General features: G+C 37.6%; 1 pseudogene; it reads left to right on the plus strand.

The window, feature by feature from the left end:
* Window positions 14,977–15,927, plus strand: Olfr595-ps1 (olfactory receptor 595, pseudogene 1; annotated as a pseudogene).

Below are 27,972 nucleotides of genomic sequence, written 5' to 3' on the forward strand. Positions count from 1 at the left end.
GAAATATATATTTATATATATGAATATATGAATAAAGTACTTGTCAGATGACATGACAGAGGGGCAACTTGTTGTATTGTGTAAATGTAAATATTTTTGATAGAAAGTTTTGTTCTCTTGTGTGATTTTGAGTTTAGAATGTGTGTTGAGTTTGTATACACCAAGCATTATTGTCCAATTCATATGGTAAATGTATTCATATATGTCAACTCATGCACAAATATATACTCGTTTTCATGGCCTGAACACATTATTTACATATAATTAAGGGAGTTCTTCATGACCTGCAAAAGCTGCTTACATTTTTCACTCATCTATTTGTTCTCATCTTATTTTAAAATTAAAATTAAAATCTGTAGTTATTTTACCCTGTGTCCCAACATTGCTCACATGCCTTTAATATTTAAACAAAGATTGCATATCATCATGTTATTTCTTTAATATATATTTTAATTTTTCTCAGTAATTTATTTTACAAATGTAGTCTTGGCTACCTTGTCATAGATTAATTGTGAGTGATTTAAACAATTTATTTATTTTATATCTCATGACTAAGGGCATTTTCCCTGCATGTTTGTCTCTGCATTGCATGCAGACAGTATCCATGAATGCCAGGAGAGGTTATCAGATTCCCTGGAACTGGAATTACAGATGTTATCCTCCAAGGGGATGCTGGAAACTTTAGGACTCTAACCTGATCCCCTTCAAGAGAAACAATTACTCTTAACCCACAAGCCATCTCTCCAACCAAAGCATGAGGGATTTAATGCAAAATGTTCTACTGACATTATAATTGCTTTAATACAGATCAATCTTGGCAGCTGCTGGCATCACTACTTATACTATCCATTTTCTTTGTTTCTTTTCTACACTAGTGAGCTTTCCCTCTATTAATATCTTCTGAAGTTGTAATGCAACCAAAGAAGGTCCTAGAAGTTGTTGCATGCTGCTTTGTCATTTGCCTCATTCTCCATGTCTAGGGTTCCTTCGACTTCAATTTGCTCAATACTTTTAATATTCCTCTTATTTTGGAGCTACAAGCCAACTCCTTTAAAAAAACTTTTATAATACCAATATACCTATGTAACTAGGTATTTTTTATTTCCATTTCACATGCATGATATTTGTTCTGGCACTGGCATTTTTTATTTGCTTTTTAAACATTTTTTCTCAAAAGACATATTTATATCAGAACAATGTCTCACATATCAGTATCTTGAGTTATAATTAGAACAATATGCATACAGGCTATAGAGTAAAGGGTTGCTTTCGAACACTGAGCTTGTGAGAATATGGCTTTCGTATATTCTATGTAGCAGAGCATGACACTGAGCATCCCAAGTTCTCCCCTCAGCCTTCTGTGTGCTGACATTTTATTATCACCAGGCTTGATTTATGCAGGGGTAGAGACTGAGCCCAGGTATTTATCAATGTCAGACAGTCTCCCAAGTAACCCACATTCCCACTCACAAATGAGTAAATTCTAAAGGCATTTAGCATGTAAATGAATTGGGTTGTGGTGTGTCTTTTCAACGTAAAATTTATTAATGCAAAAAAATGTAAATGGTATAGTTTGTGACAAGTAATTTTAATATTATATAATAGTTATTTTAAAGATATTTATCCTCATTATCCTGGCAAAAATTTCTCAGGTGGCAAATAAAAGTCATATGGATTACATTTATGTAAACTATAACAAAATATAACCTTATGCAACAATAAATCAATGTCTGTAAGGCAGGCTTCAAAGTTGGTCATTTTCATGGTCCATGATTAAGATTCATGATTGACACAAAGCTCAAGTCCAAGTGGATCAAGGACCTTAACATAAAACCAGATACACTGAGTCTAATAGAAGAGAAAGTGTGAAGGAGCCTTGAACTCCTTGGCACAGGGGGAAATTTCCTAAACAGAACTCCAATGGCTCAAGCTCTAAGATCAAGAATTAATAAATGGGACCTCATGAAGCTGGAAAGCCTCTGTAAGATAAAGGACACTGTCAGTAGGTTAAATCAGCAACCTACAGATTGGGAATAAATGGTCACTAACCCCACATCCAATCCAGGGCTAATATCCAAAATATTTAAAGAACTCAAGAAGCTAAGCCCCAAAAAAAAAAAAAAAAAAAAAAAAAAAAAAAAAAAAAAAAAACCAAAAAAACCAACCAACCCAATTAAAAAAAAAAAAAAAGGATATAGAACTAAACAGAGAATTTACAACAGAAGAATCCTGAAAGGCTGAGAAGCACTAAAAGAAATGTTCAAAGTTCTTAGTGGTCAGGAAAATGCAAATCAAAACAACCCTGAGATTCTACCTTACACCAATCAGAATGGCTATGATAAAAAAAAACTCAGGTGACAACACATGTTGATGAGGATGTGGAGAAAGAGGAACACTCCTCCGTTTCTGGTGAGATTGCAAACTGGTACAACATTTCTTTAAAATAGCTTTTTTTTTTCTTAACCTTTTATCAATCTTGAAAGATATCATCCCTATCATTTCTGTTTCATTTCTAGTATTATCCTTGATATAAAAGGGTAAAAAATTAATTTACTTATTTACTACATAATTGTATTGATCCTTTTGTGATATCAAAACACACTCTATTCTCTAAATTCTATACTATACATATCTTCAAACTAAAAGTTATATTTTGTTGGTTTTTCCATTATCTTTTTTTAAAGTGTGTTTTAAGTAAATATTCAAACTCCCTCACTAGAGAGAGTCTGCTTTAGCAAAATATTCTTTTAGCCATGTGTCCCAGCAAAACATCATTTGACATAATTGAGTTCCTAAAGAAACCAGAAGTTTCCACTTCAAGGAAGCCTCCTGCTGATAATTGGGCTAGGCACTCATATATGAATATAATAGAATATCATTAGAAATCATTTCATTGAGTTTTTTTTCTCGTTGTGTTTGTGTCTATATGAAGTCTAGGCCATCCAGATTCCGGTTCCTGGCCATGAAGGCAGTGTTTGGCATTCTCCCTCTAGTGTCTTGGGCATCAAGTTAGGCCAGTCATTCGTTGGCCACTCCCAAAAGCTCCTCCCACATCTAGCAGACAGGACAGGTTGTAAGTGGAATGTATTTGGCTGGGTTGCTGATCAAGGCTCATCACTGAATGCCTCATATGGTTACAGAAGATGGTTGGTTCAGGCTCCATATCTTCCATTACTAGGAGTCCTCATTAGAGTTACCCTCATAGGTTTTAGGAAGTTTTGTTTTTTCCAGTTTTTTTAAATTAAGTATTTTCTTCATTTACATTTCCAATGCTATCCCAAAAGTCCCCCATACCCTCCCCCCTCCCCTACCCACCTCTCCCACTTCTTGGCCCTGCTGTTCCCCTGTACTGAGGCATATAAAGCTTGCAAGACCAATGGGCCTCTCTTTCCACTGATGGCCGACTAGACCATCTTCTGATACATATGCAGCTAGAGACTCGAGCTCCAGGGGGTACTGGTTAGTTCATATTGTTGTTCCACCTATAGGGTTGCAAATCCCTTTAGCTCCTTGGGTACTTTCTCTAGCTCCTCCATTGGGGGCCCTGTGATCCATCCAATAGCTGACTGTGAGCATCCACTTCTGTGTTTGCTAGGCTCTGGCATAGTCTCACATGAGACAGCTATATCAGGGTCCTTTCAGCAAAATCTTGCTAGTGTATGTAATGGTGTCAGCGTTTGGAGGCTGATTATGGAATGGATTCCCGGATATGGCAGTCTCTAGATGGTCCATTCTTTTGTCTCAGCTCCAAACTTTGTCTCTGTAACTCTTTCCATGGGTGTTTTGCTCCCAATTCTAAGAAGGGGCAAAGTGTCCACACTTTGGTTTTCGTTCTTCTTGAGTTTCATGTGTCTCGCAAATTGTATCTTATATCTTGGGTATTCTAAGTTTCTGGACTAATATCCAGTTATCATGTGAGTTCCTTTGTGATTGAGTTACCTCACTCAGGATGATGCCCTCCAGATCCATTCATTTGCCTAGGAATTTCATAAATTCATTCTTTTTAATAGCTGAGTAGTACTCCATTTTGTAAACGTACCACATTTTCTGTACCCATTCCTCTGTTTAGGGGCATCTGGGTTCTTTCCAGAAGTTTTAACTACGCTTGGATTCTACATTTCCCCTACTCCCAAGTGCCCCTTCAATTTCAGTAGCCTCTTCCTATACTCTCTCCCTCTGTCCTTCCCTCCCCAATCTGAACCCTCCTGTTCTCGTCCTGATCTGCCTCCAATACCCACAAAAATCTAATCTATTTTCTTTTCTCAGGAAGAGCCATGCATCACCTTTAAAGCCCTCATTGTTATTTAGTTTCTCTGTGTCTGTGATTATAGCATGGTTATCTATTACAGCTAATGTCAACTTATAAGTGAGCATATACCAGGTTTTTCTTTCTAGGACTGGGCTACCTCACTCCGTATAATTTTGTTTTGTTTTGTTTTGTTTTTGAGTTCCATCCATTTGCCTGCAAATTACACGATGTCTCTTTTTCCCCTAACAGCTGAGAAGTACACCATTTTGTAAATATACCACATTTTCTTTATCCATTCTTCTTATAGAATGAGTTGTAGAATTTCTACTTTACATCTATGATTTATGAAACTGGAAGATCACTTTGGAAAATACATTGAACTTAATAAATGCTATTTAGTGATTTCTTTGTATCATAGGTCTGTGATGCTTATGACAGATTTCTTAGAAATAGTGTTCTCTATTGAACTAAGATTTATTGAGTTTTGCCTCTAATGCAAGCATAAAAAGGTTTAAATTATTAAATAATACTTTTAAAGTATAATATCATTTATGTTTTAAAATTTTCCAATCAATATGTTTCTAATCTTTTGTGAATTATATACTTTTTTGTGAATTATGAAAATGCATTTCACTTTATTCCTTAAAGTTCCAATGCTAAAAGATTCCAAAACAAACTAGGCCATAAATTTGGAAGAGAGAAAGGAGGAGTGTCTGGGAAAATATGGATAGAAGAATTGGAAGAGGTGGATGATATAATTATTTTATAATACAGAAATTAAGGAAATGAAAAAAATCCTTCATGGAATGAGATTGAGTTCCTGAGTCCCCACAAATAGTTTAGGAGCTATTGTCAGTTCATGGCTGCTGGAGGAGAGAGTAAACTTTTTTCAGGAATATAGTCAATGGTAGGTTGTTCATGCCCAGCAGATATCCCACAAACATGCTATATAAACATGGTAAATTGGATACAGTGGGTTAAATAAATAACAAAATCTGAAAAGACGTGAGATTGAGAGGATGATTTTGTGATAGGAGATTGTTGAGAGGGTTAAAGTGATGGTTGAATGGGAGTAAATATGATCAAGAAACATGTATTCAAGTTTAGAAAATTTTGAAGAATGGATAAAATTATTACAAAAGAAAAAAACCAAGCATCCTGTACTCTACAAATGTTTCAAAATAAAACAATTTATCTAAAATACAAAATGTTTCTTACTGAAGCACTATCATTTAGTGATTAAATCCCAGACCAAGACACAGAAAAAAGAAATGCACTACAAGATAGCAAGTATTTTAATCATTCGTTGAAACTATAACAGAAGACTACTGGCAAAGGAATACAAAGAAATGCACTGAATGTCAATAAGAAGTATTCAGATATGTAAACCTGCCTGTGTTCCTTGAGCTTGGAAATGAAGGACTTGACAGAGCCATCCCATTTAGGGCCAACTCTTCCAAGGTTTCTCATTCTCTGCGTAATGCCTGACTGTGGGTCTCTATATCAGTTCCCGTCTGCTGCAGGAGGACGCATCTTTGATACTGGCTGAACAAGACACTGATATATGATACAGTAGAATATCCTTGGGAGACTTTTATCACCAAACTTAAGGCCAGTATTATTTGGTTTTACCCTATTTTTCCTGGACTATCTTGGCTCAGATTTTGTCACTCAAGCATGTCAGGAATTGGTTCCATCTTGTGGAGTGCACATTAAGTCAAATCAGTTATTGGTTTGTTTCTCCCACAAGCTTTTGCCCTAGCATATCTTGTATGTAGTACATCATTGTAGATAATGGGTTTGTTGCTGCCCTGGTGTTTATGTTCTTCTTTTGAGAGCATGCAGAGTACCTTTCAGTATCCAAGACAGGGTTGTCCACTCTTTACATACCTATTCCATACCTATTTTATATAGTACTTGAAGTCTTAGCTAGAGCAATAAGACAACTGATGGAGATCAATAGGAAACAACTTGAAAAGGAAGAAGTCAAAGTATTTTTATTTGAATACATAACTGCCCCCAAAAATTCATCAGGAAACTTTAGCTGATACTTTTAATGAAGTAGCTGAATATAAAATTAACTCACAAAAATCAATAGCATAAAAATGACAAGAAAGACATTAGGAAAACAATATTTTTTAAATAGCCTCAAATTATATAAAGTATCTTGGGGTATGTATAACCAAGCAACCAAACAACTTATACAATACAACTTTAAGTCACTAAAGAAAAAAAAATGAAGTAGAGATCAGATGATTTAAGTATTCTTCATGCTCATGGATAAGTAGGGTTACTATAGTAAAAATGGACATGCTACCAATAACAATCTCAACATTCAATGCAATCCCCATCAAAATTTCAACACAATTATTCACAGATCTTGAAAGGACAATTCTCAACTTCATATGTAAAAGCAAAAAACCCAGGATAGCTAAAACAAGCCAGAAAAAAAAAAAAAATAAAGAACTTCTGGAGGTATCACCATCACTGATTTCATGTTGTATTACAGAGCTATGAAAATAAAGACAGAATGGTATTGGAACAAAACAGACACATTCACCAGTGAAATTAGTTGAAGGTATAACTTCAAATACCTATGGACATCTGATTTTGTTAAAGAGGACAGAAATGCACATGAAAAAAATAACATCATATTCACAAATAGCTCTGGTCAAACTGGATGACTGCAAGTAGAAGAACATAAATAGATATATACTTATCACACTGCACAAAACAACTACAAATAGATCAAAGACAGCAACATAAACCACGGTGTGCTGAACCTGCTAGAAATGGGAGTCAAGAGTAACCTTGAATTCTTTTGGATAGGATAAGACATAAATAGAACACCAGTAGTGCAGTCACTAATAACAACAAGTGATAAATGGGAACTCTTGAAACAGAAAAACTGACATTCAGTCAAAGTAGCAGCCTACAGAATGGAATTTTTTTCCAAACTACACATCCAAAAGATGGCCAATATCCAAAATATATAAGGAATTCAAGAAACTAGATATCATGCAAACAAATAATCAATTAAAAATGGGATAGAGCTATAAACAGAATTCTTAATAGAGTAAACTCAAATGGCTGAGAAACACTTAAAGAAATGTCCAATATCCTAAACATTAGGAAAATGGAAATCTAAAAGATTTCATTTTACACTTGTCAGAATGTCTAAGATCAAGAAAACAAGTTCCAGCTCTTGCTAGTGAGGATGCGGAGTAAGAGGAACACTCATATGTTGCTGGAGTACAAACTTGTTGAGCCACTCTGAAAATCAGTGTAATGGTTCCTTTGGCTGATGGGAATCAATCTACCTCAAGATCTGTTTATACTGCTCTTTGGCATATATACAAATAATGGTTCATTCTACCACAAAAATCATTGCTCAAGCATAATTATTGCTAGTCTATTCATAATAGTCAAAAAGTCGAAATAACCTAAATTTCCCTCAACAGAAGAATGGTGTTTAAAAATATAGTCCATTTACACAATGGAGTATTACACAGCTGATAGAAAACATGACATCAGGAAATTTGTAAGAAAGTGGGTGGAACTAGAAAAAAAATATCCTGAATGAGGTATCCCAGAGTCAGAAAGATGAATATGGTTTGCATATGTGAATGAATTTTATCTAAGACAATGAAAACCAAGCTATAATTCACAGAATCAGAGAGAGCAGATATAAAGTAAGAGGATAGAGATAATAGATACATCTCATTAGGAAAGGAAAATGAAATAGATGTGTGGAGTGGAACTGGAACAGGAGGATTACACTTAGAGAAGAATGGGAAAGGGTATTGTAGGAAGAAATACAGGATAGATAGCTAACATTAAGTGGCATTTAAGGGGTAGTATGGGATCTAATACAGCAGAACCTTCCTAAATATACAGTTTTAATATAGCATTAAACTGGTATTCCAGAAGCTGTTTACTTGATTCATGTTTCTCATTCATTACATACATAAACTTATGGAAATAGCAGAGTATTATTAACATAACTACAGAGTTCTAAGAAACATCTGCATGGTAACTGAAATCTCTGTGAAATTCCATATCCTAGTTCAGATGATTATCAACAAACATTTACAAATTTGACATTTCTACCTTATGTTATGAAAAGCATTGAGGGTGAGCCAGACATAATAATTAATTGAGATAAAGTTTAAAGTTCTTGCCCTTATTCATATATGCATTCAACAGGCCAGATGAAAATTCAACTTCTTCTCTCTGTTATTTTTCTGTGCCTCATATTTTTTCAGGTCTTTGTCTTTTGCATAGTAAATTTAGAAGTCCTGTATTACTATCGATAAGAAGTTGAAAAAAATTGGGATTTGTGTTTTAAATATCTTGCCATTATTTTAATGTATAATCTTCGACTTGTTAGAAACTCCAACTGGGATTATAGTTGAGCGTCATTACTGTCAACTATAATACTGTCAACTTTTGATTTTATCTCAAGTTGAATTTTGATTAGTGCTGGGATCCAGAGAGAATGGAAATAAGCATTTATAGAATTTGGCCAGGAATTATCTGTACTCAGGTCTTATGAGAGGGAATCTAGAACTAAAGATACCTTGCCGTGAGGGCACTCGCATGCCCTTCTCATAGCCTGTCTTGCTTAGAGGTAAGAAAGTAAATCATTAGTCATTTACATAAAAAATCAGGAATTTTTTTTTTTTTTTTTTTTTTTTTTTTGGTTTTTCACTCTGTAGACCAGGCTGGCCTCAAACTCAGAAATCCGCCTGCCTCTGCCTCCCGAGTGCTGAGATTAAAGGCGTGCGCCACCACTGCCCGGCAGGATTTTCTTTCTTCTTTCCTTCCTTCCTTCCTTCCTTCCTTCCTTCCTTCCTTCCTTCCTTCCTCCCTCCCTCCCTCCCTCCCTCCCTCCCTCCCTCCCTCCCTCCCTCCCTCCCTCCCTCCCTCCCTCCCCTCCCTCCCTCCCTCCCTTCCCTCCCTCCCTCCCTCCCTCCCTCCCTCCCTCCTTCCTTCCTTCCTTCCTTCCTTCTTTTTTTCTTTTTTTTTTTTAAGGACAGGTTTCTTTGTTCCCAGTGATACTATTTTTTTTTTTTCTATTTATGAGACATATCTCTCAGTGCCTCTGCGAGGTTTTGGTCCCCAAGGGGTTCAGATGTTTGTGTGATGCATTTTATGGACAATGCTTACCGCATAAAACTCCCAACTCATCTAGATTTGGTGGGAATAGGACTCTCCTGGGTCAGGTGAACCAGCTCATCTAGAAAGCTTTGCTAAAGTCTGGCTTTTTCCTAAGGAGTTGTTTCATTGTGGCCATTTACTGAGCTTTAGTTTGGGGGATAAAAATGCATGACAGGAAAGGAATGAAAAAGAAAAGCTAACTAACCGTGGAATCTTGTATCTGTGAGACAAGAATGTGACAAGTTGATCATCACCCAGACTCAGTCTACACTGATGAAACCTTTATAAATCTTGTTATTAAACACTTGTACAAAGGATATGGGACTGTATGCACACAGTGTTTCTGAATTTTTCATTCACTTACTTTATCACTTTGCATATTGTGATGTTTTATAAATGATTTTTGAATATGTTAATTAACATACACAATTGTACATGTTTATGAGCAATGTATGACAATAAGTATAGACAATGTGTAATGATCAGATTAGAATAATTGGGATACCATCAATTCACATGTTGATCAGTTCTTGTTATTGGATATAATTAAAAACTTTTCTGTAGCTGTTTTGAAATAATTATTTATTGTCAACCCAATCACCTCACTGTGGCACAGAACATTGAAATAGTTTTTATTTTCATCCTCAGTCCCTTTATAATTCTTGAATCAGCATCCTGGCCCACCTGTCTTCCCAACTGCCAAGAGTGACTAGTTAATTTTAATTTCAGTTCCGCCATTCTCTATTAGATTTGGAATCTTTAAATAAAGAAATGGAATATAATATGGACATAAAAATGAGGGGAAATGATGAACAAAATTAATTAATTAAGTTAATTTCTTGGTATCATATGGAAAATATAGTTTGTCTCTCTTTTTGTGCTTTGGGCCTCTAGTATTTCCTGTATTCAAGTTTCTATTATTTTGATTTTTCACTCCACAACTTAGTTTCACCACGTCCTACTCTGATACTTTCATTGCTATTTCTTAAATAGTTCAACATAGGCTATTACTGCAATTATCTCACTCTGTATCCCAGGCTGGCCTTGAACTCCGAATTGTATCCCAGACCGGCCGTCAGCTCCCGGCAGTCTTCCTGCCTCAACCTCTCCACTACAGGGTATTACTGCAATTATGATTTTTGAACTTCCGTTCCATATTTTGATAGTTCCTAAGTTAGAGAGGGGTTGTGTTGCTCCCTTGAACTTCACCCTCCTTTTCAATATATTCCATAGTGTTATCTTTATCAAGATTATAGAGATGAAATAGAACAAACATTGTACATTTTCTGTTACAAACATTTAGTCCATACTGTTGAAAATTCAGAAAATTATTTAAGCCCCAAAAGTATATCAGATACTACCAAGAACACGAGACCTAGAGTGTGTTTATTTCCTAGTTTACTATGTGGATTAAGTATAGTTTAGGTAGTTTCTATAAAGCTAAATCAACTAATGACTTAAAGTACATAAAAGGTAATTATTTAATATATTACACTATTATTTTGCACACATTTGAGAGGTGGAATCCCCAAATATAAAAGAAAGTCTTTCTACATTTGATTAATTAAGGCCTCTACCATTTGATTTTAAAATACTTGAATAAATATGTTTTCTAAAGAAAATGAAATTGTGACTAAAAGATGTATGGCATAGTGCTCAGGATCATTGATGTTGGGGAAAAGACATTCACACTCAAACTACCACCTTACTCTTGTAAGGATGATCATATTTTAAAAAGAAATAAGAATAAATATTAATATATCTAGATAAGTAGGAACCATGGTACATGTGTAGGGATAAGAAAATGGTGCAAACAATTATGTGTATTATGGAAGCTCTCCCAAAACAGAACAGAAGTAACATATGATCTAGCATTCCTGAGCATATATTCAAAAAGAAGTGAAAAAAAATATCTGATACAGAGGACACAAAATAGCATCTTTTATAAAATAACCATTAGCAAGCCTATTAATATCACAGTGCTGCAAACAATTGCCAAGATGCTTAGGCACAGTGAATGTTCAACAATAGGAACATATAAAATGCAATAAAATAGAATGTTTATTGTAAACTCAAAATTATTTAGATGTAAAGAAGCAGAAATCCTACAACTGGCAAAATATGTAGCAATAAGGATGGACCATGCTTCACTATACTAAGTGACATGAACCAGTGTAGGAGGGATGGATTATACATGATCCTTAGGTATTGGGTATCTGAAATTACCAAACATATAGAAACAAACAATAGAATAGCCTAAGAGGCAAAGAAAAGGAAAACTGCTAATTAATGTGCATGTGTAAAAGTTCAGAGAATCTACTGTTAAACATTGTGTCTATAAATAATAATATCACATTTTACACCTAAATTTCATTACAGCACATCTCCAGTAAGTGTTAGTACCCAAAGAATCACTGAGAACACTGAGAATAAAAAATATCCAAAAATATCTATTGTTTTAAGAATACCACAAAAGTAAAGGGGAATTATAGTCAAGGTCTTGGACAGTGTGATGGAATTAGTGTCATTGACAAATCAGAGTCTGGTTTCAAGCAGAAGCCAATAATATGTTCAACATCCTTAATCATCAGGGAAATGCAAATCAAAACAACCTTGAGATTCCACCTCACTCCAGTCAGAATGGCTAAGATCAAAAATTCAGGTGACAGCAGATGCTGGCGAGGATGTGGAGAAAGAGGAACACTCCTCCATTGCTGGTGGGATTGCAAGCTTGTACAACCACTCTGGAAATCAGTCTGGTGGTTCCTCAGAAAATTGGGCATAGTACTACCGGAAGGTCCAGCAATACCTCTCCTGGGCATATACCAAGAAGATGTTCCAACAGGTAATAAGGACACATGCTCCACTATGTTCATAGCAGCCTTATTTATAATAGCCAGAAGCTGGAAAGAACCCAGATATTCCTCAAAGGAGGAATGGATACAGAAAATGTGGTATATTTATACAATGGAGTTCTACAAAACACCCATGGAAGGAGTTACAGAGACAAAGTTTGGAGCTAAGATGAAAGGATGGACCATCCAGAGACTATCCCTACTGGGGATCCATCCCATAATCAGCCGACAAACACAGACACTATTGCATATGCCAGCAAGATTTTGATGAAAGGAGCCTGATATAGCTGTCTCAACTGAGGCTATGCCAGTGCCTAGCAAATACAGAAGTGGATGCTCACAGTCATCTATAGGATGGAACACAGGGCCCCCAATGGAGGAGCTAGAGAAAGTACCCAAGGAGCTGAAGGGGTCTGCAACCCTATAGGTAGAACAACAATATTAACTAACCAGTACCCCCTGAGAGCTCATATCTCTAGTTGCATATGTAGCAGAAGATGGCCTAGTCGGCCATCATTGGGAAGAGAGGCTCCTTGGTCTTGCAAACATTTTATGCCCCAGTATGGGGGAACACCAGGGCCAAGAAGTGGCAGTGGGTGGGTAGGGGAGCAGGGCAGGGGGAGGATATAGGGAACTTTTGTGATAGCATTTGAAATGTAAAAAAAGAAAATATCTAATAAAAAAAGAGAGAGAAAAATATGTCTTTATAACCCATTTTGTGAGTGTAGGGGAAGCAATGCACTGAAACATTGTGGTCAAAAATTTTAGAATATTGATTTTTTTTTCAAATTAGAGTAAGCTTAGCCACAGAAGATGTGTGTGTGTGTATTTGTGTGTGTGTGTGTGTGTGTGTACGTGTGTGTGTGTGTGTGTGTGTGTGTGTATGTGTACGTGTGTGTGTGTGTGAGAGAGAGAGAGAGAGAGAGAGAGAGAGAGAGAGAGAGAGAGAGAGAGAAAGTCAGAGAGATAGAAACATAGACTGACAGAGACAGAAAGAGGCTGGGAGAGACAGACAAACAGAGAGAGACAAAGAAACAGAGAGACAGAGGGAGAGAGACAAAGAGAATAAAGTGTGATATCTATATGTTTCAAGTATTATGAGTACATATTACAGTTTCAGGCTCAAATAGGAACCAAAACTAAATATAAGTGTTTAAAGACATTAATATTGCTTATTTTATATTGTAGTAAATAGAATGAAAATATACTAAAATTTAGGAATGAAGTGTATAACTCAATTATAACATGAGAAAAGTGCAAATTTAACTACCTCCAAAAGAAATCTAGAAATAAGCTACAGGACACAGGAAAGACATTCATAGTTCAGGTGATCCCAAAGAGGTTTCACAGGATTTCAGTTTGTAACATTTTCTTAGAAATTAGAAAATTTAGAAGAAAAGATAGTAGAGTTTCTGAACCGAGTTTTAAATAGACATTTCTGATAGGTAGGTGAAGAGATAAGACAATGGAAAAAATGGGCAGCAATTTGATATGGAATTCAGATATTTTGAAAAAAACAAAAAAGGTGAAGTTGTTAGAATTGTTAGAAAATATGTAATTTTTCTGACAAGTTCTGCACACTGTAGAGGGCAGGGACCTGTTTAGAAAAGTAAAAGAAGAAAGCAGTAAGTGGGCCAGGAAATGTTGGGGTGAGATATAGAAGAGGCACTTAGAGTGTAAGAATTCAAATGTGTAGTGAGTGTGTCAGTTTATAAAAAGAGGGAAAACTGTCAAGTTGAGTGGCTGAGCACAGGGAGAGGCAGGACAGAAATTAATGCCAGATACTCTTATTGCAGAATGTCAAATAGAAATTTTATTGAATATATATATATATATATACACATAAACATACATAAACATATACACATGTACATATATGTATATAGGCATATATATATATATATACACATATATATATGCATTCTCTACATACTTTTAATCTTTCTGTGAGTTAAAACCTTCTGACACACCTTCATAATGGAAACAGCACATAAAATAATTCAATTAAGATTTCACATATTCATCTGAATTTAAGCTGGAGCTAATTACTTTTACCTGTGATGAACCAAGCTCCTAATTTCACCTTTCTCTCGTGCTATTTTCAGTAATCTATCACAAATCAATTGCTAACATTCACTCAACCATATCAAGTATATTCAAAACAAGTATAAATTTTCTAACCGAAATATAAACTACCTTAATATTGATCATATAGTGTCATATATTTACTTATTAGCTTCCTCCAATAGGGTTTCAAGCCATAAATCATTTAGTGCAATCTCCACTAGTCAGTATGAAAAATTTTCCTAAGTTAGAGAAAATTAGATCATATTCAATTCTCAGAAAGGTTATATATTACAGCAATTGTTAATTCCAAAGTTTCTTTAAGGTATAGAAATTACACCCCTTCCCCCAAATACAAACACTAGAGTAAGCTTTGTGCATGAATGTCTGACCTTTGTCCTTTGTCTTTGTAGCTCATTATTCCTTGAGAAAAGTCAGTTAATTTCTTTTCTATATAAGTACAAAGAGGTGCAATAAATTACTTTTTGAAGTAATATAAAAAAGCATGGACTTAAGTATTTATGAGACAGCTATTTCTTGATTGGTTTTGTTATTAGGAAAGATAAAACATTGTTATCTAATTCTACAGAATTAAATGACCTTGCATAGCTGGTGTACAGCCTAAGGAATTGTAAGGACAATAAAAGCATGGTCTCTCTCAATCACACACAATTCCATCCCTACTTTCTTCTTCTTCTTCTGGGAATTCCAGGTCTGGAGGACACACATCTATGGATTGGATTTCCTTTTTGTTGTTGTTGTTGTTGTATATTTGACTGCTCTTCTGGGAAATATTACGATTATTTCTGTGATTCAGACTGAACACAGCCTCCACCAGCCCATGTTCTACTTCCTGTCCATTCTGTCATCTATTGTCCTGGGCTTGTCCACATCCACCATCCCCGAGATGCTTAGAACCTTTTGGCTTAATTTTAAAAAGATATTATTTGATGGCGGTGTTATCCAGATGTTCTTCATCCATCTGTTCATAGGTATGGAGTCAGCTGTGCTTTTGGCCATGGCTTATGATCGCTATGTGGCCATCTGTAATCCTCTTCACTACACACTGGTGCTGACAAACAAGGTAGTATTCATCAATGCTTGCCTTGTCCTCCTGAGACCCTTAGTCACTGCAATTCCCTTTATTGTGCTCATCCAGAGATTACCCTTCTGTGGACATCAAGTTATTCTGCATACATACTGTGAGCACATGGGCATTACCCTTCTGCCCTGTGCCAGCATCAAGGTGAACATCATCTACGGTTTGTGTGCCATCTCTACCCTGGTTTTTGATATTGTAGCAATTATTGTCTCCTATATATTCAGGTCCTCCATGCTGTCTCCCACCTACCTTCCAGGGATGCTCGACTAAAGGCTCTCAGCACCTGTGGCTCTCATGTCTGTGTCATCCTTTCCTTCTGTACACCAGCATTTTTCTCCTTTATGATTAACCAGTTTGAGCGAAATGTTCCCCGATATATCCATATTCTTCTTGCCAACCTTTATGTTGTCATTCCTCCTGCTCTTAACCCTGTCATTTATGGTGTTAGAACTAAGAAAATAAGAGAGAGGGTAGCTATGGCTATCAGAAATAAATTGTAAAAATTTGCATGTCTGAAGTTAAGAGATTTACAAGAAAAAAAATGGACCTATCTTTCCAAGTTCTAGAATAAAATTATGTATCTGGGAGAAAAGATTATCTGTTATACAGATTTATGAAGCATTTTATGTGTAATAATGAGAAAAGTAAGCTCCAAGTTTTAAACATAGACATTAGCTTCACCTGCACATCAAAATGTCAATGGTAGTATGATAAAATGTAATTTACATGAAAAATCTCATAGGCATAGTAGAAATGACTAGCACAATAGAAATAAAGAACACATGGGCAACAATCAGTTTTCAAACCTTGTGTTAATGTCAATTCTTTCTTTTGCCTGCATATATATGTATGTATGTATGTACATATGTGTGTGTTTCTATTTGTGTGTACATATGTGCATGTTCATGTGTGTTTGTACATATGTGCATGAAGGCTACAAGTTGATGCCTAGTGTCTTCCTCAAAAACCCTTATTATTTGAGACACAGTCTGTTTCTGAAAATGTGGCTTATTAATTCTTCTAGGGTGACTTCCAATGAAGTCTTGGAATTTCCATGTCTTTGTCTGACCCCTATCAGTGCTGAGGTCACAGATATGTCTTACCACAACAGGCTTCTACACAGATGCTAGAGTTCTGATATGTCTTACCACAACAGGCTTCTACACAGATGCTAGAGTTCTGAGAAAAGGACTTTGTGTTTGTAGAGTCAGTCATCTCCTTTAGACCTCAAACTTGTTAATTCTTATTTCTCCAATATGGAACAAAGACTGCTTAGTAATGCTTTTTGTCACTAAAGAAGCTCAGTCAGTAGATCTGGTGTGGTACAGAGGATTTAAAGTGTTGAAAACAGACAAAGACACACAGGAAAATATTGCAATCTGAAGAGATAAAAAAAAATTACCCATAGCCAAGTGGATATAGAGCACACAAAGTCTTTTAATGAAGTATTAAAGATTTGTTTGTATGTTCATCTGTGTGTGACAGTGTGTGATAGTGTGTGTGTGTGGGGGGGGTATATGCATTCATCTCTGTGTGAATATATATCATATAGATTTAGATGCTTACAAAAGACAGAAAAGGGAATTGGATCTTTTAGTTCTAAGTTACAGGAGTGTAAGTCTTATGTGTGCTAGAAACTGAATTCTGTGCCTTTGAAAGCCCTCTAAAACACCAATCCATCTCTCAGACACATAAAGTATGTATTTTTCTAATAGAATAAAGAAAAAAATTAACTCAAACAAGTCAATGGCCTTTCTGTACACAAAGGATAAACAGCCTGAGAAAGAAATTAGGGAAACAACACCCTTCTCAATAGTCACAAATAATATAAAATACCTTGGCCTGACTCTAACTAAGGAAGTGAAAGATCTGTATGATAAGAATTTCAAGTCTCAGAAGAAATAAATTAAAGAAGATCTCAGAAGATTGAAATATCTCCCATGCTCATGGATTGGCAGGATCAATATAGTAAAAATGGCTATCTTGCCAAAAGCAATCTACAGATTCATTACAATCCCCATCAAAATTCCAACTCAATTCTTCAACGAATTAGAAAGGGCAATCTGCAAATTCATCTGAAATAACAAAAAACCTAGGATAGCAAAAACTCTGCTCAAAGATAAAAAAACCTCCGGTGGAATCACCATGCCTGACATAAAGCTATACTACATAGCAATTGTGATTAAAAACTGCTTGGTACTGGTATAGCAACAGACAAGTAGACCAATGGAATAGAATTGAAGACCCAGAAATGAGTCCACACACCTATGGTCACTTGATCTTTGACAAGGGAGCAAAAACCATCCAGTGGAAAAAAGACAGCATTTTCAACAAATGGTGCTGGCACAACTGGCTGTTATCATGTAGAAGAATGCGAATTGATCCATTCCTATCTCCTTGTATTAAAGTCAAATCTAAGTGGATTAAGGAACTCCACATAAAACCAGAGACACTGAAACTTATTGAGGAGAAAGTGGGGGAAAGCCTCGAAGATATGGGTACAGGGGAAAAATTCCCGAATAGAACAGCAATGGCTTATGCTGTAAGATCGAGAATTGACAAATGGGACCTCATGAAACTGCAAAGCTTCTGTAAGGCAAAAGACACTGTCAATAAGACAAAAAGGCCACCAACAGATTGGGAAAGGATATTTACCTATCCTAAATCAGATAGGGGACTAATATCCAATATATATAAAGAACTCAAGAAGGTGGACTCCAGAAAATCAAATAACCCCATTAAAAAATGGGGCTCAGAGCTAAACAAAGAATTCTCACCTGAGGAATACCGAACAGCTGAGAAGCACCTGAAAAAATGTTCAGCATCCTTAATCATCAGGGAAATGCAAATCAAAACAACCCTGAGATTCCACTTCACACCAGTCAGAATGGCTAAGATCAAAAATTGAGGTGACAGCAGATGCTGGTGAGGATGTGGAGAAAGAGGAACACTCCTCCATTGTTGGTGGGATTGCAAGCTTGTACAACCACTCTGGAAATCAGTCAGGTGGTTCCTCAGAAAATTGGACATGGTATTACCAGAGGATCCCGCAGTACCTCTCCTGGTCATATATCCAGAACATGTTCCAAGCGGTAAGAAGGACACATGCTCCACTATGTTCATAGCAGCCTTATTTATAATAGCCAGAAGCTGGAAAGAACCCAGATGTCCCTCAACAGAGGAATGGATACAGAAAATGTGGTACATTTACACAATTGAGTACTACTCAGCTATTAAAAAGAATGAATTTATGAAATTCCTAGGCAATTGGATGGACCTGGAGGGCATCATCCTGAGTGAGGTAACCCAATCACAAAAGAACTTACACAATATGTATTCACTGATAAGTGGATATTAGCCAGAAACTTAGAATATACAAGATATAAGATACAATTTGCTAAACACATGAAACTCAATAAAAATGAAGACCAAAGTGTGGACACTTTGCCCCTTCTTAGAATTGGGAATAAAACACCCATGGAAGGAGTTACAGAGACAAAGTTTAGAGCTGAGACGAAAGGATGGATCATCTAGAGACTGCCATATCAGGGGATCCATCCCATAATCAGGTTCCAAATGCTGACACCATTGCATAGATTGTGCAAGATTTTGCTGAAAGGACCCAGATATAGCTTTCTCTTGTAACTATGCCGGGATCTAGCAAACACAGAAGTGGATGCTCACAGTCAGCTATTGGATGGATCACAGGGCCCCCAATGGAGGAGCTAGAGAAAGCACCCAAGGAACTAAAGGGAACTGCAACCCTATAGGTGGAACAACAATATGAACTAACCAGTACCCCCTGGAGCTCGTGTCTCTAGCTGCATATGTATCAGAAGATGGCCTAGTCGGCCATCAGTAGAAATACAGGCCCATTGGTTGTGCAAACTTTATATGCCTCAGTACAGGGGAATGCCAGGGCCAAGAAGTGGGAGTGGGTGGGTAGGGGAGTTGGTGGGGGAGCATGTGAGGGACTTTTGGGGATAGCATTGGAAATGTAAATGAAATAAATATCTAATTAAAAAAAGAATAAAGAACCAATATTAGTACAAGGTAACAAAAGTGGAGGTTAACAGCAAAGTACAAAGATGGTAACTCATTTCATTCATGACAGCATATGGTATCTGTGTGTTAATACAGTGTTAAGAGCTGAGGGCTAGAACATAGAGTGAAGAAGAAAAGTAACAACCCCACAAAGTCAGTGCCTGTAGAAATGAAAGAACACCAAGTAAGAATGACAGTGTTATATAAAATAAAACACACCCAAACACAAAACAGCAACATGCAGATTGTTCTTCAGCTGTGCTATTATAAAAATAATTAATGAATGTGTACATGGTAAATAAACATACTATATTGTATGCCCAGAAATTGATGAAATTAATTTCTCTATGTGCATTTTAATAACTATCTTATAATATATATGACTCTAATATTTATTGTATATAAAGAGAATTAGATTCTTATAACTGAATAAAAGACTAGTATTCTAGTAAGTAATTTAAAATATACAACATAGTCATTAAAATTTTAGAACAAAAATATATGTACAGTTTATGTATAATAATAGGCACAATTTACTACAAGAAACAAAATTGAGCTCTGAGGCATAAAGATAAGAAACAGTAACTCACTCTGCCATGGATTTAAGAAACAGATACAGATGCTCACACCTAAGTATCAGACTGAGCTCAGGGATCCCAATGGAAGAGCTAAGGGAAATTATTGAAGGAGATGAAGGGGATTGCAGCCCTGTAGGAAGAACAATAACAACAAACTGGATTCCCTCAGAACTCCCAGAGACAAAACCACCAACCAAAAAGAGTATACATGGATCCAGCTACATATGCAGCAGAGGATGGCCTTATATGGCATCAATGGGAGGGGAGGCCCTTTGTTCTCTGAAGGCTTGATGCCCTAGCATAAAGGGATGCTAGGGTGATGAGGCAGGAGTGGCTAAGGAGGTGGAGAAACACCCTCATAGAGGCAAAGGGGACGGGGGATGGGATGGGGGCTTTGTGGAAGAGGGATATCATTGAAATGTAAATGAATAAAATGATTTTAAAAAAAGAAACATGAAAACAATAAAAAAAACTAACCAATATTGCTAATAAGATAGCAGGTAATGTTTTCTGACCATTTAAGTTTTTACTTTGGGTTGTTCACATTTTTTGAGTCAAGATTCAGATTTTAAGCTTTATACATAGATGTTTAATGCTCTCTCTCTCTCTCTCACACACACTCACACACAAACACACACCCACACACACACACAGAGAGAGAAATAAAAATAAAAGAAAAAGGTTATCAAATTGAGAGGGGTGCAAGGGAGGATAGCTGAATTTTGCTAGTGGACTAGACATGGAGAGAAGAGAAGCTAGGTTCAAATGAGGGGGAGGATGGAAAGAGAGTACAGGGAGAGGCAGCTGGAATTGGGGAGCATTTGGGGGAGGGGTGTGGAAATATAGTGCACTGGAAGCTTCCTGGAGTCTATGAGTGTGTCCCTAGTAAGGATGTCTAGTAAGAGAAAATATGGAGTCTCAACAGTCCATCTTTTGTAACAAGGCAAGACTTCCAGGGGTGGGATTAGGTTATATTCCATTGAGTTGTTAGCCAAGGGGATTCTATGGAGAATCCTAAACAACCCAGATTCATATAGGACAGAAGGTTCCTCTCCACAAACAGTGGGGCCCTATTGCTGAGAACAACATTTTTTTATTATTATTAATCGTTTTATTCTGTTATATTTCAAATGATCTTCCCTTTTCCAGTTTCCCCTCCACAACAGTCCCATTCCATCTTTCCTCCCCTTTGCCTCTATGAGGGCGCTCCCCCACACACTTACCCATTCCTGCCTCACTGCTCTAGCATCCCCTACCCTGGGGCATCAAGCCTCTACTAGACCAAGGGCCTCCCCTCCCGTTGATGCTAGATAAGGCTATTCATATGTAACTGGAGCCATGGATCCCTCTGGTTGGAGGTTTAGTCCCTGGGAACTCTGAGTGGTCTGGTTGGATAGTTGATATTGTTCTTCCTATGGGGTTGCAATCCCCTTCATCTCCTTCAGTCCTTCCCTGAGCTCTTCCATTGGGGTCCCCATGCTCAATCTAATAGCTGGTTGTGAGTATCCGCATCTGTATTAATCAGGTGCTGACAGAACTTCTCAGGGGACAGCCATACCAGGCTCCTGTCAGCAAGAGCTTCGTGGCATCACCAATAATGTTGGGGTTTGGAGTCTGCAGATGGGATGGATTGATAGATGGGGTGGTCTTTGGATGGCCTTTTCTTCAGTCTTTACTCCTTTTCTTGTCCATGTCATTCCTTTGAACAGGAATAATTCTGGGTTAAAATTTTTGAGATGGGTAGGTATAGCTCATTGAGCATAGGGGGTCAAGCTGCTGTCTTGCATGGATCTTTCACTTCTACTTTCTTGTTTTTTTGGCATGAGAAGATGTCTATAGAGAGAATCTTTTGTGCAAGGGGTGGAAGCTTTAACTGTCAGAAAAGGTTACTTGCCTATGAGCTAAAGCTGGGAATCAGGAGGTGGAAGTTTCGATATAGAGGATTCTGGAATAGGGTTGGAGGGGTGGGAGACTTTGCTGAGTACTGATGGGAGATAGGTGCATGAAACTGAGGAGAGAGAACTAAACACACGGAGGACTTAGAATAGAATAAATGGAATAAGGTACAAACTAGCCAGGGAATGAGAAAAAGCCTAGCCTATGGCCTAAGATTTTATTCATAATTAATATAAGTCTCAGGGCTATTACTTTGGAAACTTGGGTAGAGGTAGAAAAGCCCACAGTTACAGGTATCCTATAGGCTATGGAAAGAAACCAGAACACTAATACAGCCATGAAATCCTCTGCCTACAGTCTGTCCTAAGTACAAAATGTGCTTGGATAAAGGCAGCATAGAAATTGTAGGAGCAACCAACCAAAGTTTAGTTTAACTTGAGCCCATGCTAGGAGGAAGGAGTTCATACCTTACACTGCCTGAATGGATAGTAACCAGAGACTAGATAGCCCAGAGACCTAGGATACAACTAAACATACATGGCAAAAAAGCAGAACAAAACAAGACAAAACAAAATAAACAAACAAGCAAAAAACAAAACAAAACAAAACAAAACACCACCACCAACAACAAAAAAAAAACAATCAAGCAAACAATGAAATGATTCTTAATGACACTCTATAGATGGCTGTCTCATACAGTCATCATCAGAGAGGCTTTATCTGGCAGCAGATGGAGTGGGTGCAGAAACCCACATCCAGACAATATATACAGAGAGTCTAAATTGAAGCTCTCCATTAGGTACCTCCTGTCTGAGATTAGGGGACCATATAGAAGAGGAAGATGAAAAACTGGAGGAGTAAGAGGGAATAGAGAATACTGGAAGAACATGGCCCACCATTACAATTAAGCAGGGCTCACATGAGGTCACAGAGAGGGAAGCAGCAAGCATGGCCTACATGGGTCTATACAAGGCTCTCTGTATATGTTATGGCTATTAGCTTAGGGGGTTTGTGGGACTCCAACCAGTGGGACCAGGTGTGTCTCTGACTCTTTTTCCTGTTCCTGTGACTCTTTTCCTTGTGTTAGGTTGCCTTGTCCAGTCTCAATATGAGGGCTTTTACCTTGTTTTATTATATCATGTTTTGTCCTGTCAGGGAGTCATATCTTGGATGACTGTTCTTTTCTCAAGAGGAAATCAAGGGAAAGTAGATCTGGGGGAAAGGGAAGGAGAGAGGTAATAGGGAGGACTGAAGGGATGGAAAACAGCGGTCAGGGTATATTGTTTGAGAGGCAATGTCTTAGTTAGGTTTTTACTGCTGTGAACAGACACCATGACCAAGGCAAGTCTTATGAAGGACAACATTTAATTGGGGCTGGCTTACAGGTTCAGACGTTCAGTCCATTATCATCAAGGTAGGAGCATGGCAGTATCCAGGCAGGCAAGGCACAGTCAGAGCTGAGAGTTCTACATCTTCATCCAAAGGCTGCTAGTGGAAGACTGACTTCCAGGAAACTAGGGTGAGGATCTTATGCCCACACCCACAGTGACACACCCATTCCTACCAGGTCACACATATTCCAACAAGGCCTCACCTCCAGATGGTGCCACTCCCTGGTCCAAGGATATACATACCATCATATTCCACTCCCTGGTCCCCATAGACTTGTTCAAAAACATGAGTCTATGGGGACCATCCTTAAACATAATGCAAAATGCATTTAGTCCAACTTTCAAAGTCCTCCTAGTCTATAGCAGTAGCAACAATGTTAAAAGTCCAAAGTTCAAGGTCTCTTCTTAGATTCATCCAACTAATTAAATGTAACCTCCAAAGTGGGGCAGGAAACCAGCTGGGCAAACTCCAAACTCTGCATCTCCATGGCTGATGTCAAAGCGGTCTTCAGATCTCCACTCCCTTTTCATCTTTGTTGACTGCAACAAACTGATTTCTCCTGGGCTGGTTCCACTCCCTGTTAGCAGCTTTCCTCAGCATATATCCCATGGCTCTGGCATCTTTAACAGCTTTGAGTCTCCAAGACAATTTCAATATTACAGCTTCTTGTTTCAGTGTCTGGTATTCCACTTGATGTTTTGGACTCCTCCTAAGGGCTGGCATCACTTCTCCAGCTCTGCCCTCTGTAGCACTCTAAGCTCAGGTTGATCTACTCCACTTCAGCTGCTGTTCTTGGTGATCATCCCATGGTACTGACATCTCCAATACACAGGGGTGTTCCACTCCAACTAGGCTTCACCAATAGCCTCTCATAGGCTCTCTTCATGGCGCTAAGCCTCAAATACTTTGCATGAGCCCTTCCATCCTGGGTCATCAACTACAGCTAAGGCTATACCTTCTCCAGTGGTCTTCCATGACCTCTCACAGTACCAAGCCTCAGCTGTTCTTCATGACCCCTTCATGCCTTCAAAACCAGTACCACCTGGTGATTCTTATACATTACCAAGTCCAGTTGCAGCATGAGGTACAACCTTGGCTATCTCTGGAACACAGCTTCTTTGTGCTCCCAGAAAACAATTCCCAGAAGATTTCACCTCAGTGATGCTGGTCTCTTCATAATCACTGCTAATTTCTTAGCTCCAGCTAACCAACATCAATTGTCCCAGTAGTTATTTCCATTCTTAACTCTAGAGCCAGAGCCACATGCCTGAAGCTGCTGAGTTCTGCTGTTTGCAGGAATTAGAACATGACACACTTATCACTGGCTTTCTGTTTTCTAAATCCTTCACTGCCTAAGCTTGGCTATCCTGAGTCTTGCTCCGTAGATTGACCTTGAATGCAGAGATCAGCATGCTTGTCTCCTGGGATTAAAGGTGTGTACCACCATACCTGAATCTAAATTTAGCTGGGTATGATCTTGCCCCAAGGTCCCATTCCCCTAATCTATTATCTCCTAGAACATAGGATTTTGCTCCATTTCACTTCGTGGTACTCTTTAAAACTCGAACCATATATGTTATATTTTTCCCTTCTAAGCTTGCTATACTTGTTCAAACTTCTCTTCATAAGACTTAATCAGAGAATAAAGTCTCTGCTGAGCTTTTTTGAAACTTCCTTTGTCAGTGAAATTAATCTGAGTTTCTTCACCTTAGCCTCAGGTAGACTTTTAAGGCAAGGGCAAAAAGTAGCCACATTCTTCACCACAATACCACAAAAACAGTCTTTATGCCACATTCTGAAATTCTTCTCCTTTGAAATCTTTTGGGCCAGGTCAACACAGTTCAAATTACTCCCAGCAACAAAGTCTTCCATATTCCTACTAGGATGACCCATTAAGCCCCATTTAAAGCATTCCACTGGGTTCCAAATCCAAAGTCCCAAAATCCATATTTTTTCAAATAAAAGCATGGTCAGGCATATCACAGCAATACCCCACTTCTGTTACCAATTTCTGTATTAGTCAGGGTTCTGTATATATTTGATGGCTTACAGTCTGCATTCTAACTCCAAACAATGGTAAAGTAGCAGCTGTGAATGGAAGTCCAAGGATCTAGCAGTTGCTCAGTCCCATACAGCAAGCAGGTGAAGGAGAGAGAGAGAGAGAGAGAGAGCCTTTCTTCTTCCAATGTCCTTATATGGTCTCCAGCAGAAGGTGTAGCCCAGATGAAAGGTGTATGCCACCACACCTTTAATCCTAGATGACCTTGAACTCGGATATCTCCCTATCTTAATCTTCTGGAATCCATAGCCACTATGCCTATCCATCTCCATACCAAGATCCAGGTCAGAAACTTCTATCTACCAGCCTCCAGATTAGGGTCACTGGTGAGCCTTCCAATGCTGGATTGTAGTTCATTCCAGATATAGTCAAGTTGACAACCAGTAATAGCCACTACAGCCATCATACCAGGGTCTAAATTTAACTGTGTAGGATCTTGTGCCCTAATACCATAATCTGTTATCTCCTAGAAGATAGGATTCAGTTCCGTTTCACTTCATAGTGCCCCTGTAGTAATTCAACCATATATTTTATATTTTTCCTTTCTAATATTACTATACTTTTCAAAATAGTCTCTTTCTTATGGTCCAGTCAAGGTATTTTGATGGAAGATGTCATCAATTCTACTGAATAGACTGCAGTTAACATTGGGGTAAAAAGTGACCTTGAACCTACAGTCTGTTACTTTAGTGTTTATCATTATGTGCTTAGGTCCAAGCATTATGTTGTTGGGAATCTACACAAAGAATTCTGTAATTAGTTATAATGGTATTTTATAGTGTTTTTTATCAGTCCTTGACTGTATATCCACTTGGCAGGTGATTCAGTCACCCTGCTAATTCCATCCTGCTGACACACTCCCACTGGAGTGATAAGATTACCTTTTAGGTGGACCATACCAGGCAAATCCTACATTTATGTTTATTTTTGAGGAAAGGGTCATTAGTGTTCAAGAGTCCAGATCCTTTGATTTCTTAGAAAACTGTCTTAAAGCACCTGACCTAAGGTTGAACACCAGTTAACTAACAGGCCAGTACCTATTACCAGTTTCCAAGTTACCCCCTCCCCCAATAAGACCTGTGTCAATCACAAGTTTCCAGCAGGTTACCTCCCAAAAATACCCAGGTGTAACACCAGTTCCAGGTTATTTCCCAACAAATCTGCACCCCCAGGTATCAATCCTGCCCCTGGCACTTTACTTCCTAACAACCATCAATAAACAAACAAACAAACAAACAATCCAAAAAAACAAAGAACAAAAAAAAACCCAAACAAACAACAAAACCCAGAACTTAAGTTTATGGTTTGGCTCCCAGCAAGAGACAACTATATTAAAGGCCATAATGGTTTCCCAGTTAGATGTGTGCAATGATACCCATCTCTTGTCTCTATAAAACTCGCTTGAATAATGCAACCACAATGCAATTGCATGGTAATCATTCTTAGGTGGTCTTTCGGGGGTTCACCAACTTTACTTGCACAATGTGGTCAAAATTGACCTTGATCTTTGTCTCATCCTATGATGGCTTCAGCTCATGATCACTCAATTGGCTGCCATTACCTGAATCAAATAGACAAAAACACAAAATACACACACACACAAACACAACCCACAAACAAAACACACACATACTTCACACAATAAACAAACACAAAATAAACTACATCTGAAATAAAATTCGTCTTGGTAAGTGTTGTATCTCCATATGAAGCAGTGAAACCTGATTTTGTTTTTCTCCATTTAGAAACAGAGTGAACAAAATTCACACCACAGTTTTAATAATATTACCACTTAAGTTCAAATTTATCTTCTGGTTTTAATGGTTGAATATCAATGATACAAATGTAGGCCTTGCACATTCCCTCTAAATTCTTTACCTCCGCCATGCAACCGCAGTTCATTTCCCTTATTCAGTCAGTAATTGTGTAAGTTGTCAGACTGTTCTTGAAGGCAAGATATATACAGAATGCCAATTGCTTTCTGTCTAATATACTAATCCCAAATGAACAAGGTGTTAATTTTAGAAGAATGTTCAAGTTACTAAGATCTTTGGGTGTACTGAGAAATACTGATCACTCCATTATATTGAAATTGTATTTTATCAAACTTATAAGGAATTGATCATTATTCACATAGCATTTCAGAAAACTTGGAAAAACCAATCAGGCTATGGTCTTAAGAAAGTGGGAGATGATGCGAGAGTTCTGGTGTCTGTGGCTAGTTCTGCAGATTGCCGCAATATACACAGTGTGAAAAGAAAGCAAGGCCTGTGACCATATTGGGGCCTCTCATGATGGGTCTGGTTTAAACACACCGCACATTGGGTGGTATTCTACCTACTTGCCCTCTTCCCATATCATATCTAATCAGTTCCCATATCATATCTAATCAGTTCCATATGGATCTTCTGAACACTGCTATGTAATAGATGTTGGGTTTGAAATGGATTTCTCCACTTCAGAGTCTCTCCTATGTGGTCCTGGAACAGTGGTTCTCAATCTTCCTCTGATGCCGTCTGAAGTTTCAATAAACTTCTTCATAGTGTGACCCCACCCAAGTATAATGTTGTTTC

This window comes from Mus musculus, chromosome 7 (genome assembly GCF_000001635.26).
Source record: "Mus musculus strain C57BL/6J chromosome 7, GRCm38.p6 C57BL/6J".
Classification (NCBI taxonomy): domain Eukaryota; kingdom Metazoa; phylum Chordata; class Mammalia; order Rodentia; family Muridae; genus Mus; species Mus musculus.